General features: G+C 47.9%; 1 protein-coding gene across 1 annotated transcript in view; it reads right to left on the bottom strand.

Annotated features, from left to right (window-relative positions):
- The window catches only part of LOC126529663 (uncharacterized), a 31,125-nt gene that overhangs the window by 9,283 nt on the left and 5,402 nt on the right, over positions 1-16,440 (bottom strand). The gene's annotated exons all lie outside the window — the stretch shown is intronic.

Raw genomic sequence — 16,440 nt, 5'->3', positions numbered from 1 at the left:
CCCTTAGACTTGATACGGAACTGCAGGGCGACATAAGATCGCAATAATATAGCAAGAATATCCGGAAACTGAAGCGTCCTGTGGCCCAATACTTTCCACAATGAAGACGTAACAAAATCTAACTTTAACCATGCGACAATTCACTTCGCTGCAACAATGTCTTTTTTTTGTTTGGCGCGGGAACCGAAATGAAGAAAACGCGAAAGAAAGCGTGTTGGTCACAATCGAATGCCTACTTTGGGCACCTAACGTGGCTACCGAATGAATATCGAAGAAAACGTGAGAGGCTTGGTCCACTGAGAAGAATACGCATACTGCTCGGTATCCTACACCACCGAAACAGGACTTTCGGGAGAGGGCGTACTCAAGTGAATGCGTTGCACTGCGTCGAGTCCCCACAGTGATGGCGGCGAGTGACGTACCATTGTTCCTTTTTCTCGTCTTCTAGCCAGAAGGCGTCCTAAACTCTGCCAGGCGAAAATCCAGTCGGGCAGAGAAATACGAACGCGCACCCATGTGCGCAGAGTGGTGGTCGACGCAACACTAGAAATTCGCGTGCGCTCTGGCCGGCTGTGGCAGCCCGTGGGTAGTGAGAACAAGAAAATTGAAGCTCCTCAATGCTTCATCGCGAATAAAAGTCAAGTAGAAAAATAAGTAAGAACGTAGTTACCTCTGCTGGCTTTAGTGTCTTGACATGGATGCTTTGGCGCCGGTGAAAAGAATGTTGATATCTTTTTTCTTTGACATGACGGCCCACATAAACCACCAAAACACTCCTTCCCTTCCGACCGCACTGCGCGCTTTGTCACCTTGTCTGATAGTGTGTTCCGATGTACGACTTTAGAAAAGTCGATGCACCTTTGGCGTCGAATGTTTATAGCAACAATAAACCCAAAAATCCCCAGACTTGAAAATATAAAGCACGACTTTAGAAATGTCAAAGCACCCTTCGCATCAAAAAGTTTATACGAACTTTTAGCCATAAAGTTTCGGAATGGAAATCCCTGCGCTGCTTAGTTTCCGCCGCCTCCGTGACATGCCACGATGAGCCCGCTCGCCATCAAAACTCCCTTGAAAGTTTGGGCTCGGATGGGAATCCTTGCGTTATGTGACTCCAGGTGCATGGGCTTGCCGCGAAATCCAGCCCGAGTTCACAATGTACGCGCTAAGCTGTCTTTTCGAGCGTGAAAAAAAAGTCATTCTGGAGAAAATCGAGAATGATTTCCGGCGTGGGAGGTTGTTTTGGAAGACAGCGCATGGACAACACGAAAAAATTTCGGGGAGGGCTGCAGCCCCATAAGCCTCCTCCCCCCTCCTGCCTACGCCCCTGAAGTGGTAGGCATCGTTCCCATGGTGGCTGAACGATTGGATTAAAAAAAAAATTATGGGGTTTTACGTGCCAAAACCGCTTTCTGATTATGAAGCACGCCGTAGTGGAGGACTCCGGAAATTTCGACCACCTGGGGTTCTTTAACGTGCACCTAAATCTAAGTACACGGGTGTTTTCGCATTTCGCCCCCATCGAAATGCGGCCGCCGTGGCCGGGATTCGATCCCGCGACCTCGTGGCTGAACGATTGGAGCGCCGGGATTTCCTCTTGTATCAATGCAGGTAACTCTAAACAGCGTGTTTCTCACCAAAGGTGCGAGAATAGGTTTTCAGGTTTGCGTTTACTATTGTTCGACCTTTCCAGCCATCCTGAACTCCCACAGTAATGGGACCACTGGCTTGCACTTTTGGCGAGGGCGTTTTCGACCACAGCGCCAGGTTCCGAAGTTGTCGTCACGGCTTCCCAGATTTTGTGCTGCCCATTAGGCATGTTCCACTGTCTTTCTAAGTATTGTCTCAGGAGGCGTGTTTAGGCAGCACACCTTAGCAGGTGGGAACGAAGGTAGACGCAGTTTTCACCATCGCTGTGCCTACCACTTACTTGTCTCGTGTACTTCGTACATTACCTTAGCCTTTATCCTTGTCGTAGCCGTACTTTCGCACACACTTGCCTGGTAGCGGTGATGGAATAGTCACGGTTAAGTCAGCGTGGTTCGTTGTGCCGGAGCATTCAGGGACTGAGCACTGGTGTCACACCGTTAGGTTTAAGAAGGCTTGTTGCTAGGGTAGCTGGTTCGTGGCATAATGTAAAATGAGAAACGCACCGTGAGATACAAGAACCATACTGAACATCTGGCAACATTTAACAAGTTATGAACGCTTCGTCTTCAGTATTGCCCGCATGTCTTTTCGTGTTCTTTTAATTTTACATTGTTATGCCCTGCAGTAGAGCATCCAGCTTCAGCAGTATCTCTGCTCTTGTTGAATGTCATTTCTGTGAAAGTACTTGTCCTGTGCTTTTAGAAGGCGTGCAAGCCCGCCCATCAACATGCAAAGTTCAGCTTCTACTTTCACGTTCCATTTCTCGCGAAGATGCTGCTTGCGGGCGTTGTTCACGGGAGCTGCCTCTGTAGGTGAAAGATGTCCTGGCAGCCAGTCACATTGGGCGCGTGTTCAAGCGTCTTGGCTTGGTCGTGGAGCTCACGGGCCACCTTTACCAAGAGCAGGCAGGCGCGGAGGACGACTTCGCTCAGAACGAATTACTAATTTATAATAACTTAGTTTACAACTAAAGGAAAACTCGGTGACACACTAGTTCACACATAGAGCACGCTTGTCCACGATAGCGGTAACTGTCATCAGACTAACCTTGTCCTTTGCGGGGCACATAAGTCATGCAAGTGCAATTGTCGCACCTTTCAAGAGCAATCTCCCCCAGAATTTTTCTGCCACCTACTTCTGGATTGTCGGCCATGTTTGGTTTCACATTGCATAAGTGTCATGTGGCCAATGTGACGCCGTAGCCACAGCGACGTATTTAGCGGTAAATGCCAGTCCACCGTTAGGGAGCGCAGTTCCATACTTTCGCAATCCCCACAACCTCGCGAGAAAGCATCTTCGCGAGAAATAGACTTCATACTCTGCGCTAACTCTGGCATCATACAACATGTGGACGTGCTCAGCAAGGTGCGCTGCAGTGACCATAGGATGGTAAGGACTCGAATTAGCATAGACCTGAGGAGGGAACGGAAACAACAGGTACATAAGTCGAGCAATGAGTTAGCGGTAAGAGAGAAAATAGAGGAATTCCAGATCAAGCTACAGAACAGGTATTCGGCTTTGACTCATGAAGAGGACCTTAGTGTTGAAGCAATGAACGACAATCTTGTGGGCATCATTAAGGAGTGTGCAATAGAAGTCGTTGGTAACTCTGTTAGACAGGATACCAGTAAGCTATCACAGGAGACGAAAGATCTGATCAAGAAACGCCAATGTATGAAAGCCTCTAACCCTACAGCTAGAAAAGGACTGGCAAAACTTTCGAAGTTAATCAACAAGCGTAAGACAGCTGACATAAGGAAGTAAAACATGGATAGAATTGAACATGCTCTCAGGAACGGAGGAAGCCTAAAAGCAGTGAAGAAACTAGGTATTGGCAAGAATCAGGTGTATGCGTTAAGAGACAAAGCCGGCAATATCATTACTAATATGGATGAGATAGTTCAAGTGGCTGAGGAGTTCTATAGAGATTTATACACTACCAGTGGCGCCCACGATGATCATGGAAGAGAGAATAGTCTAGAGGAATTCGAAATCCCACAGGTAACACCGGAAGAAGTAAAGAAAGCCTTGGGAGCTATGCAAAGGGGGAAGGCAGCTGGGGAGGATCAGGTAACAGCAGATTTGTTGAAGGATGGTGGGCAGATTGTTCTAGAGAAACTGGCCACCCTGTATACGCAATGCCTCATGACTTAGAGCGTACCGGAATCTTGGAAAAACGCTAACGTAATCCTAATCCATAAGGAAGGGGACGCCAAAGACTTGAAAAATTATAGACTGATCAGTTTACTGTCCGTTGCCTACAAAGTATTTACTAAGGTAATTGCAAATAGAATCAGGAACACCTTAGACTTCCGTCAACCAAAGGACCAGGCAGGATTCCGTAAAGGCTACTCAACAATAGACCATATTCACACTATCAATCAGGTGATAGAAAAATGTGCGGAATATAACCAACCTTTATATATAGCTTTCATTGGTTACGAGAAAGCGTTTGATTCAGTCGAAACCTTAGCAGTCATGAAGGCATTGCTTAATCAGGGTGTAGACGAGCCGTATGTAAAAATACTGAAAGATATCTATAGCGGCTCCACAGCCACCGTAGTCCTCCATAAAGAAAGCAACAAAATCCCAATAAAGAAAGGGGTCAGGCAGGGAGATACGATCTTTCCGATGCTATTTACAGCGTGTCTACAGGAGGTATTCAGAGACCTGGATTGGGAAGAATTGGGGATAAGAGTTAATGGAGAATACCTTAGTAACTTGCGATTCGCTGATGATATTGCCTTGCTTAGTAACTCAGGGGACCAACTGCAATGCATGCTCACTGACCTGGAGAGGCAAAGCCGAAGGGTGGGTCTAAAAATTAATCTGCAGAAAACTAAAGTAATGTTTAACAGTCTCGGAAGCGAACAGCAGTTTACAATAGGTAGTGAGGCACTGGAAGTGGTAAGGGAATACATCTACTTAGGACAGGTAGTGACTGCGGATCCGGATCATGAGACTGAAATAATCAGAAGAATAAAAATGGGCTGGGGTGCGTTTGGCAGGCGTTCTCAGATCATGAACAGCAGGTTGCCATTATCCCTGAAGAGAAAAGTTTATAACAGCTGTGTCTTACCAGTACTCACGTACGGGGCAGAAACCTGGAGGCTTACGAAAAGGGTTCTACTTAAATTAAGGACGACGCAACGAGCTATGGAAAGAAGAATGATAGGTGTAACGTTACGGGATAAGAAAAGAGCAGATTGGGTGAGGGAACAAACGCGAGTTAATGATATATTAGTTGAAATCAAGAAAAAGAAATGGGCATGGGCAGGACACGTAATGAGGAGGGAAGATAACCGATGGTCATTAAGAGTTACGGAATGGATTCCAAGGGAAGGAAAGCGTAGTAGAGGGCGGCAGAAAGTTAGGTGGGCGGATGAGATTAAGAAGTTTGCAGGGACAACATGGCCACAATTAGTACATGACCGGGGTAGTTGGAGAAGTATGGGAGAGGCCTTTGCCATGCAGTGGGCATAACCAGGCTGATGATGATGATGATGACAACCTCGGTACCATAGTAAAAGGACTGGGTCGCTGTCATAATAAATATAGTTTGCATAAATTTTCGCATGTTACTGAGCACTTGCTTGTATTCGTCTGTGCCTTTTGAAGATAACCCGCCGTCGGTACTTGAGGCGATACAGTGGTGCACTGCGGAGCTCGTGGTCATGGGTTTTATCCCTGCCGCTGAGGCTGCATTTTGGTGGGGCCAAATTCGACAACACTCATGTGCTTAGATATTGGTGCGTGGGTCAAAATTAATGCACTACGGCTCGCCTCCTAATCAAATTGTCGTTATAAAATGTAGAGACCACAGAATTTTCTAAAAGCAAATTTTGAACAATTATGGCACAACCAGAGCACTTGTCGGAATCAACATTAGGCGAAGCTTTATGAATGTCCGCAGCGAAATGCGAATGAAAAAGACACATGATGCGTGTGATCAAATTTTACATTAAGATTGTGCAGCTGTTTAAATCTTCCACCTAAATGCAGACACAACTTCCTCGACTTCATGATAGGAGAGTGACGCCATGATGGCTTGGAGTACACTGCTGTGTTTTGCGAGTGCTATAGCAATCATTGTGGGTTGCGTAAGGAGGTGATTGGAGCACAGCGCTGTCCTTTGAACGCTTGAACATTTCAAAGCACCACGAAATCTGCCGCGCCATTGATTTCCACGCCACAGCTGCTTTGTGGGGGACTTCCTACTGCGCCTACTCAGTTTGACACAGCAGCCAAACTTGGAGAAAGGGGAAAGCAAGCTAGGTGGATATGCTCTCCATAGTGTTATTAGGATAGCACCGTCAGCAAGTCATACACGGTTACAAACCACAGTAGTGCCCATGCTTTGAGTATAATTATTAATTTTATCTATGAGAGCTGACTTTATGTCCGAATGTGAACTATGGCCACTTCAGTTAAGATTCGCCTTTATTGAAAGAATGTTACCTCTCGTTATGCTGTAGTGTTTTATGTGACAAATTTTGCGAATTGTCCTTTCTACATTTATGCGGGATCATTTCATGCTTCTTTGAGTGTAATGTGAATGCTCTTGTGAAGTGTGTTCATGGTATATTGCACTTCACTACGTAAGTTAGCTTTTTTTTTGTTCAATTCTCCATTGTTATGTTATCTTTAGTATATATTTGGTGTATGTGAAAAGTTTACCTAGCGTCGCTTAAGGATTAATGCACGTATTAAGAATACTGCTAGGACACATATTGTGCTCCATTGTAAAGATAAGCCCATCTAGTACTCACCTTTGGTTGCACAATTTACGGCATTGGCGCAGTTTACTTTTATACTGCCGCCGCGATCGGCCCATTTTACACGGCAAGAGAGCGACCGACAAAAAACCAGACAGGAGGAGTAGATGTACTCAAACACAGCTTCCCTGTGTGACAACTACATCAAACACAAATGGACTACCAGTCTAAGCAGGCATGTTTATTCAGTTTTTGAAACAACGTAGTCAGTAGTTTGGCAAAGTTGTACAAGTACTCAGCTTAGAGAACTCAACGCTCCACAAAACTCCTCGCCGACTTCACGCCACTTTCTGGCAGACAAACGAACGATGAATGGAATTAATGGCCATGCCGTGATAAATTCTTTTTTCTCCCACTATTCCTTGGTTTCTTGTCACCATTATTTCCCAACAATTCTTGAGCCCAGGTTAAGCAAAGAGGTCCCAGACGGAGGAGGCGAAGTGATCTTCGAAAGACATCGACACCTGCGTAAAACTTTGCGACGAGCAATGGGAGCTACGGTTGAAATTTACGCATGTTCCCAATAATGTGCAGCAGATGTGCGTATCAGAAACATTATTAAATGTGCACATCACATGCAAATAAAACACTGAAACCGCGGGATCAAATCCCACCCACGGCGGCCGCATTTCGAAGGGGGTGAAATGCAAAAACACTCGTGTACTTAGATTTAGGTGCACGTTAACGAACCCCAGCTGGTCGAAATTTCCAGTGTTCTCCACTACGGCGCGCCTCATAATCAGAAAGTGGTTTGGTCGCGTAATACCTCACAATTTACTTAAGACACCGAAACGTGTACTTATTTATCTTTCATCGGGTGACTGCGTTTCAACGTCTAACAAATGTTCTCGCTCAACGCAGGACGCGCCTGCATGTATCGGAAGCTTCTGGACTGATAAATGGCTCTATTCGCTGTCTGTTGTCGCCGAACATTGTGTATTCTGATTTGCATGTATGCGCTGCCCAAATCGTGCAGTATATTCCGGAAGACACGTGGGCACCAGCACTTTGTTGGAATCTTCGGTGGCACATATTTAAAAGTCCGCGAACTTCATTGGCTGATCAGGTTTCCGACAATTGCCGACTGTGCTCGCTGCTTATGTTATGGTTTCATTGTCACTTGTCTTTCTGGGCACCAGCTCGCCCAATAAAAGTTTGTTTCGCCATTAACAGCTTTCCTGCTGCGTTGTTAACGGTCATGACAACGTGACATTTAGTTGTGCTTGTGCGTTCATCTACCGAACACCCCCGCAAAGCGGCGATCCAAGCCCTAAACCCGAGGACACGACAAAGTGGCCTCTGGCTTTTAAACATGCCCCTCGAGCACAGGCATTTTCCCGAGATGACTAGAAACTGCAGGGCCACGACAGCAGCAACGATGGCAGCTTCAGTTCCACCTAGACCGATCATGTTGCAGCAGCCCGGAGAACCACCGACCTTCTGCGCATCGTCATTTGAAGATCGGGATATATGGCTGGAAGCGTATGCAAGAGTGGCTACGTTCAAAAGCTAAAGCTAGGACAACAAGCTGCACCACGTTTACTTCTGCTTGCAAGGCGCCGCGAAGACGTGGTTTGAGAATCTCGAGTCAACTCTAACAACGTGGAACCTCTTCCACATCAGCTCCTTGAAAAACTTCACGAGTGTCGTCCGCAAAGAAAGGGCTGAAGTGGTGCTGCAATCTCGTGCGAAGCTCCGAAGCGAGAGTACAGCGATCTACAGGGAAGAGAAGATCCGCGCGTTCCGCCAGCCCAATCGGACATGTCTGTGGAAAAGACTGTGCTTCCTGATGCACGGTGTGAAGTAATATCTTTTCGCCGGACTTATCCGTAACACGGCAAAACCACAGCTCAGTCTTCGACAGAGGCATCGACGATTGAGAAAACTCTGGAAATGCGCACCAGGCAGTATAACCACCAGGTGCCAACGCCGCAGGGCGCATTCCAAGCACTGGGCTCCGACCTCCAAGAGACCATCAGGACCATTCTGGGCGAAGAACTGTGCGGGCTATTGCCTTTATCCCAACCTCAGGTGGCCTTGGTCACTGACATGGTCAAGCAAGAACTACATCACTGACTTGTAGTTCCTCAGTTGTAGCGCCAATCACCGCAACCCCATGTAGAAGCGATGACATTTGCCGCCATCGCCCGTCGCCATGGTTACCCCTCCGCGGCCGATTCAGGGACCCACAACACCGCAGTTCCGTCGTCCACCGCACCGGCTGGCAGCACGTCCGACGGTTACTCTGCACAGCCTTCCAAAGCAGAACGACGTTCGGCACGTCCCCGACAATCAACCGCTCTGCTATCACTTCGAAGATACGGACCACGTCTACCGCCGGTGCCCTGACTACGAAATGGGACTACGAAGGTTCGCTGTCAGCGCTCCGCGTAGGCAGCAAGGTGAACGCCTTTGCGATATCGCCGACTACCTCGCCACCACTCAATGAAGCCCTCGACGACCGTCACGTCGCTTCGCCACTACACATAGGCCCAGCACGGCACCGGTACGTCAGCCCATATCCGGAAAACTAAAAGCAGCATCTGACGGAGGCGCGGTTGCTGTTCGCGGAACTGACGAATATACTGCTATAGCGACGAAGATGCCGAAGAGACTATTTGGACGACCTATGAACAAGACGCTGTCATCCTGACGAAGCCTAGAAGTAATTAATACGTCAACAAAAGGATAACTGATGACCCGTCGTTCCAGTCACAGGTAAACACGACGCAGCAGGGATCCGACGCCAAGACTCAACTGCAACGCAAGGCAAACAACCAGCAACGTGGACGTGCTTCTCGAAGGGCACGCAATAATGGACTTATTGGACACAGGCACCGACAACTACATGATTACTGGCCCTATGGCCGCCCAGTTAAAGAATGCTGAGTCTGCATGGAAAGGCCCTATAATCCGGACATTTGGAGGACACCTAATAACACCGACCGAAATCTGCACCGCAAGAACTACTGTCCATTACCGAACATACCCGGCCACCTTGCTTATACTCAAACAGTGTTCACGAGACGTAATTCTCCGAATGGACTTCCTGAACCAACGTGGCGCTATCGTCGACGTGAAGTCGAAGTCGATAACGCTAACTGAAGATCACGCGGTACTACCGTAGAGCTCTCGTAGTCACCACGCCTTGAGTGTGATCGAAGATTAAGTGACCATCCCCCGTCGCTCTAGTATTGTCATTTCCATCGGCACCGACGCACTCACATGCATAGAAGGCGTCATCGAAGGCGACCAACGTTCACTGCTTGACCATTAAATTTGCGTAGCAAGAGGGATCGGTCAACTGCACAGAAGAAAATCGAAAGTGATGCTGATCAGCTTCAGCCAGGAGTAAAGGGTCGCCAACAACAGCACAGCGACGGCATAAATCGAAGACATTTTGGAAACCAGGAATGCGTTTATCCTCTTGAATTCTGCCGCCTCTACTCCGACCACCATAGTTTCCAAGCCAGACTACGACAGAGATTCAAGTATCCCCATTAGTAAGGAGCAACAGATAATAAGTCTTCTCCGACGATACAAAGACGGCTTTACGACGTCATCGAGGATTCGACAAAAACCAGTTGCAAGGCATCGCACTATAACGAAGGAGTGCGGTCGACCAATCCGCCAGACCCCTCATTGAGTTTCGACGCCAGAATGTGAAGACATAAGGCAACAGGTCGTGGGCATCTCCTGTAGTCTTGGCGAAGACAAATGACGGAACCCTACGTTTCTGTGTTGATCATCATCGACTGAACAAGATCATTGAGAAGGACGCATAGAAGGACTTTACAAACTGTTTTCCATGTTTTTTTGGTGCAGCTGCTCCTCCTACCCTCGCTCGCGACGAGGGCGCAGAGCTGTACTTGTTTTCGAGGAGCCGAGAACACGACTGGGACACCGTGTCTGTTTGCCACCTTTTTCATACTGTGGGCTATCATATGTAGATGCGGAACCACTTCCGGCTTCGTAGCTAGTTTTTCTTGTGCTACACCGGTGGGGTATATGAAATACCTTTGACCTGCGGGAAAACCTATGTGGGCCAAACGGGTAGATGCGTGAATGACCGTGAAGCTGAACATGTGCGGTCGCAGAAAGAAGGAGGTGCGCATCTTTCGCAACATTGTGCAACTTGCACTGCGTGTGACCGAGCGGCAGAATATTCGCCACGAAAACAATGCCAGTGCTGCAAGAAGTGTGAACCACGGTTCGGAGAGATAAAGATTCTTCGCAGAAGCAGAGAAACAAAGGCACGTGAGGTTTTGGAAGCATTCCATATAATGAAAAGAGGAAAAAACTGTGTTATTGGTACTTCTGTGACCCTCCTCAAAAGCGAAATGTCCTATCTAGAACCGTTTGGCAGATGATGCATTATGGTCATTGTGCGCATGTCTGTGATTTTCCTTATATTTGCTGATTTTTACGGTGAATAAAGATAGATGAAGTTGGCGCTTGTCCTGTGTCGTTCTCCCTCTTGTGATCGTCTTAGTTGGCGCTGTTCCTTCCTAATTCAATTACACAGTGCAGGACGCGCCTCCGTGTATAGGAAGTTTCTGGAATGTTATCGTCGGTTCTATCAGCTGCCTATGGTCACCGCACATTCTGTAATCTCATTTTCATGTATGCGCGATGCGGATTACGCAGTACTTTCCGTAAGACACGCTGGCACCAGCGATTTCTCCGGAACCTTCGATAACTCATGTATAAAAAACCAACCCGCTTGGCTCGCTGATCCGATTCCTGACCACCGCCGACTTGCTGGCGGCTTTCGTTGTCCTTTCAAAGTCACTTGCTTTGCGGGCACATTTCGCCCAATAAAAGTTAGTATTACCACTCGTAATGTTCTTGCTCTGTTCTTGACGGGCAGTAAACCGTGACAAGATTTATGATGAACTGCCCTAACGTTGTCAGCTCTTGCGAGCTTTGTAGTGTCTGACGCGCTACAAATAAAGGAAGCTTGCACTACGAAGCCCGTCATCAAGTTGAAAGAGTGCATTTCTGGTATTTTCATTTTAATTTTCCCTAGCTATGATGAAGACACTTTACATCCTACTTATTGATAACTTTGTGTCGTGCGTGCTGCTTTATGTTCGAACCTCACCAAGTGAATTGTTACAGTTGCATTCCCCTTTGTCGCTTTCAAACACCAATGCATAACAATGCAGTGTCCTTCTTGTAATGTCTTTTCTGTTAAATTTTAGGTCCGCTAAACATTTTCTGTGCTATTTTATCTATATTGTTCAAAGAAGTAATTGACCTTGATCGCACTTTTATAGTAAATTATTGTAGCTGTATTTGCAATTTTATTTCAGTTATTATTCGTATTATTCATAGTACCCCACTATGTGTGCCAATGTTTCCATGAAATTGGCATACAAATAAATAAAAGTTCATTTAACAGGTCACCCAGTGATTTAGCAAGAGGGCACAAGTCCACCGATTAAAGTTAGCATGAGAACCTTCAGCTATGCACTGCAATGAATGCAGCTTCTGTCCGCATTTCCGTAAGAAAGAGTATCTCGGGATGGGATATGGTCACGTCGTAGTGAAGATGAAAAGAACAGTCGAAAAACAGTGAATGAAGAAACACTTATTCAGCAAACCTGTGCCCACAAAAACAAGTTACACTCAAACTACAATATCGGTGATAGCAATCGGCGAACGGTGAAAATTTGATCTGTAGGACAAGCGCGTCTGCTTTTATATACGACTCAGCGAAGGTTTTAGAGTCATCGGTGGAGGTCGCGTGTCTTTCAGAAAGTACTAAACTATTCACTTCCTGGATACAATCAGATTACGCAATGTTTGATGGGAACAGACATTAGAAATAACATCGATAACACCCGAGAAACTTCCATAGATGCTTTTAACCTTTCTTAGCCGGTGCAAAAGCGGTCACACGGGAAAGATAAACAAGTACACGTGTCAATATTGGCCAGTGTACTTGTTTATCTTTTCCGGGTGACCGCATGTCACTGCCTAACAAATGTTATCGCACAGCGCAGGAGGCGCCTGCATCTATCGGAAGTTTCTGGAATATTATCGACGGTTCCAACCGCTGTCTGCCACCGAACCTTGTGTAATGTGATTGCATGCATGCGCGACGCGAATAGTGGAGAACTTCGTCGAAGACACGTGGGCCCCAGCAATTACTCTGAAACATTCGACGACTGATGTATAAAAGCGGACGCGCTTGACCCACTGATCAGAGTTTCGACGATCGCCGAGTGTGTTCACCGCTATCGTTGTTCTTTGAGTGTAGCCTGCTTTTGAGGGCACAAGTTCGCACAATAAAACGCTAGTTCCGTTATTCACAGTTTTGCTGCCTTCGTCGCCGTCACTACTCCGTGAAATCTGGTGGAGGTGCTAGCGCGTTCATGCACCGAACGCCCCCGCAAAGCCGCGATCCAAGCCCGAAACACGACGACAACACCAACGTCGCTAACGACCAGGGAACGATCCGTAGGCAGCAAAGATTGCGACCGGAATACGGACCTCTTCCCGTAAAGGCCGGATGGATCAAGCCCAAGTCAGGAACTCCAATGGTTGCCCCAGCGTACCCCATTCTGCTGCAACAACCTCGGGACGCACCAAGCTTTCATAAATCATTGTCTGAGGATCCGGAAACCTGGCTCGAGACATGTGAATGAATCGCGACTTTCAACAACTGGCACTCCGACGACAAGTTGCGGCATGTATCCTTCGCCTTATAAGACGCCGCCAGGACGTGGTTTTACAACCGGGAGTCGACCCTGACAATGGGGGACCTGTTCCGTAGCGCCTTACTGCGGACCTTTACGAGCGTCGTGCGTAAGGAAAGGGACGAAGGTATGCTACAAGCCCGTCGAAAAGCCCGTGGGCATCCCCTACTGTCTTGGTGAAGAAAAAGGACGAAACTTTACGTTTTTCCGTCGATTTTTGTCGGCTGAACAAACTCACAAAGAAGGATGTATAATCCCTACCACGGATAGACGACGCATTAGATCGGCTCTGCAATGCAAAATACTTCTCGTCGTTGGATCTGAAGTCTGGCTACTGGCAAATGGAAGTCGACGACAGAGATCGCAAAAAGACCGCCTTCATTACACCAGACCTCTATGAGTTGAAGGTTATGCCATTTGGACTGTGCTCGGCGCCTGCAACGTTTCAGCACGTGATGGACACAGTTTTAGCAGGATTGAAGTGACAGACCTGTCCTGTTTACTTGGATGATGTCGTCGTCTCCGCTGGAAATTTCGACGATCACAGTATTAGAGGCCATCAAGACATCAGGGCTCACTCTGAAGTCGGGAAAGTGCCGCATAGCTTACGATGAGCTTCTGTTCCTAGGCCACGACATCACCAAATCTGGAGTACGCACCAAACCGCAGAAGACTGCTGTCATCGCAAAGTTCCCACAGCCCATCGACAAGAAGGCAGTCCGTAGATTCATTGGCATGTGCGCCTACTACAGGCGCTTTGTCAAGGTCTTTTCACGCATCACTAAACCGCTAACGTATCTAACCAACTCTGATGTCGAGTTCAAGTGGCAAATGGCGCAGGCTGACGCATTTCAAGTAGTAAAACGACGCATGCAGTCACAGCCGGTACTTGCACACTTCGACGAAGACGCTGATACCAAAATCCACGCTGACGCCAGTAGCCTTGGCCTCGGTGCCGTCTTGATTCAGAGGAAAGATGGACTTGAGCGGGTGACATCTTATACTATTAAGTCAATTGTTCTACGACTGAAAAGGAATGCCTCGCCATCATGTGGGCTACAGCAAAATTCCGCCCTTACTTAAATGGCAGGCCATTCAAAGTCGTCAGCGACCATCACGCGTTGTGTTGGCTAGCTAACTTAAAGGACCCTTTAGGACGGCTGGCGCGGTGGAGCCTCAGACTGCAAGAATATGATGTCAAGGTAATCTACAAGTCCAGGCAAAAACGATCTGACGCCGACTGCCTATCACGTACCCCCTTCGATAGCCCGCCGCAAGACTACGAGGACGACGACGCCTTCTTCCGAATAATGAGCGCGTAACATTTCAATAAACAGCAATAAGCAGACCCGGAGCTAAAATGCCTCGTCTAGTATTTGGAAAGGAAAACCGACGTTAGGCTTAGGGCATTTACCCGCGTATTGTCTTTGTTCAAGCTACAAAATAACCTGATCGTGAAGCACTTCTCACCAGTCCACTCCAACTACCTTCTTGTTCCCTCAGCGCTGCGTCCAGAAGTACTGCACGCCCTACATGACGATCCAATCGCTGGGCACCTCGGATTATCCTGGACGCTGTCGAGGATACAGGAAAGGTATTACTGGCCGCGTCTGACCGCCGACGTCGCCCGTTACGCCAAGACATGCCGAGACTGGCAGCAACGCAGAACACTACCGACAAGGCCGGCAGGATTATTACAGCCGATCAAACCTCCTTGCCGGCTATTTCAGCAGATCGGGATGCATCTGTTGGGACTGTTTCCGACATCAACATCAGGAAATAAGTGGATCGTCGGGGCGAAGGACTATCTCACCCGCTTCGCTGAAACTAACGCTCCACCGAAAGGCAGCGTAGCCGAAGTGGCAAAATTTTTCCTCGAGAACATCCTGCTGCGACATGGGACCCCAGAAACCCTCATCTCCGACAGAGCAACGGCCTTTACAGCAGAGCTCACCCAAGCCATTCTGCAATACAGCCACACAAGCCACACGAGGAGAACTGCCTACCATCCGCAGACGAATGGCCTCACGGAGCGCCTGAACAAGACGCTCGCCGACATGCTAGCAATGCACGTCGACGTCAATCACAAGACTTGGGGCGCGGTCCTGCCGTAAGTAACCTTTGCTTACAACGTGGCGGTGCAAGAAACAACACAGATCACGCCGCTCAAGCTGGTGTACGGCAGCAACCCGATGACGACTCTCGACGCCATGCTGCCGCACGTCACCGACGAAGAGAATCTTGACGTCGCTACCTATCTCCAGCGCACCGAAGAAGCCCGACACCTCGCCCACCTACAGATCAAGAACCAGCAGCGTACCAACAGCCGACACTACAACCTGAGACGACGCTACCTCGAGCACCAGCCCTGGGACCGTGTTTGGGTTTGGACCCCGATACGCCGACGAGGACTCAGAGAGAAATACTGCGACGCTATTTCGGACGCTACGACATCGTCCGAGTATTGGCGAACTGGACTATGAGGTCGTGCGAGACGGCATTCCGCATTGACAGTGGCGCCGCGCACGATCTGAAGTGGTCCACGTGGTGCGTCTTAAGCCCTTTTACGCACGCTGACGAACTTCCTTGTTTTCTTTTTCTATTTGCTACGGGTGTATTTAATTCGTTTGTTGGCAGCATCGGGTCGATGCTTTTTGAAAGGGGGGTGTTGACACGTGTAATTGCTTATCATTTCCGGGTGACCGCTTGTCACCGCCTAACAAATGTTATCGCACAGCGCAGGACGCACCAGCATGTATCGGAAGTTTCTGGAATGTTATCGACGATATCATCCGGTGTATGTCACTGAACCTTGTGTAATGTGATTGCATGCATGCGCGACGCGAATAGTGTAGAACTTTGTGGAAGACACGCACGTCCTAGCGATTATTCTGGAACATTCCACTACTGATGTATAAAAACGGAGGGGCTTGACCCGCTGATAAGATTTTCGACGATCTCCGAGTTTGTTCGCCGCTATCGTTGTTTATTGAGTGTAGCCTGTTTTTGCGGGTGCAAGTTCGCCCAATAAAATGCTTGTTCTGTTGTTCACAGTTTTGCTGCCTTCTTCATCGTCGCTACTATGTGACAATATGAAAAAAAAACGCAGCGGGACGTATCACAGGCATACACAAAATCAGAGAGAACGGTGAAAACTGTGCATGCCTGACATCTGTGCCTTTTTATATTAGAAACGGTCTTCTTAAATTATTGGCCCGGTTCACACCATTTTGAATAAGTACAGCTCATGTATCAATTATGTGTGCTTGGTATACTGGTGTGAGCTGTGGTGATTACGTTTTCTGTGTCAA

The sequence above is a fragment of the Dermacentor andersoni genome, chromosome 9, assembly GCF_023375885.2.
Source record: "Dermacentor andersoni chromosome 9, qqDerAnde1_hic_scaffold, whole genome shotgun sequence".
Lineage (NCBI taxonomy): Eukaryota > Metazoa > Arthropoda > Arachnida > Ixodida > Ixodidae > Dermacentor > Dermacentor andersoni.
Note: the sequence above shows the minus strand (reverse complement) of the source record. Positions and strands in the feature narration are given on the sequence as shown.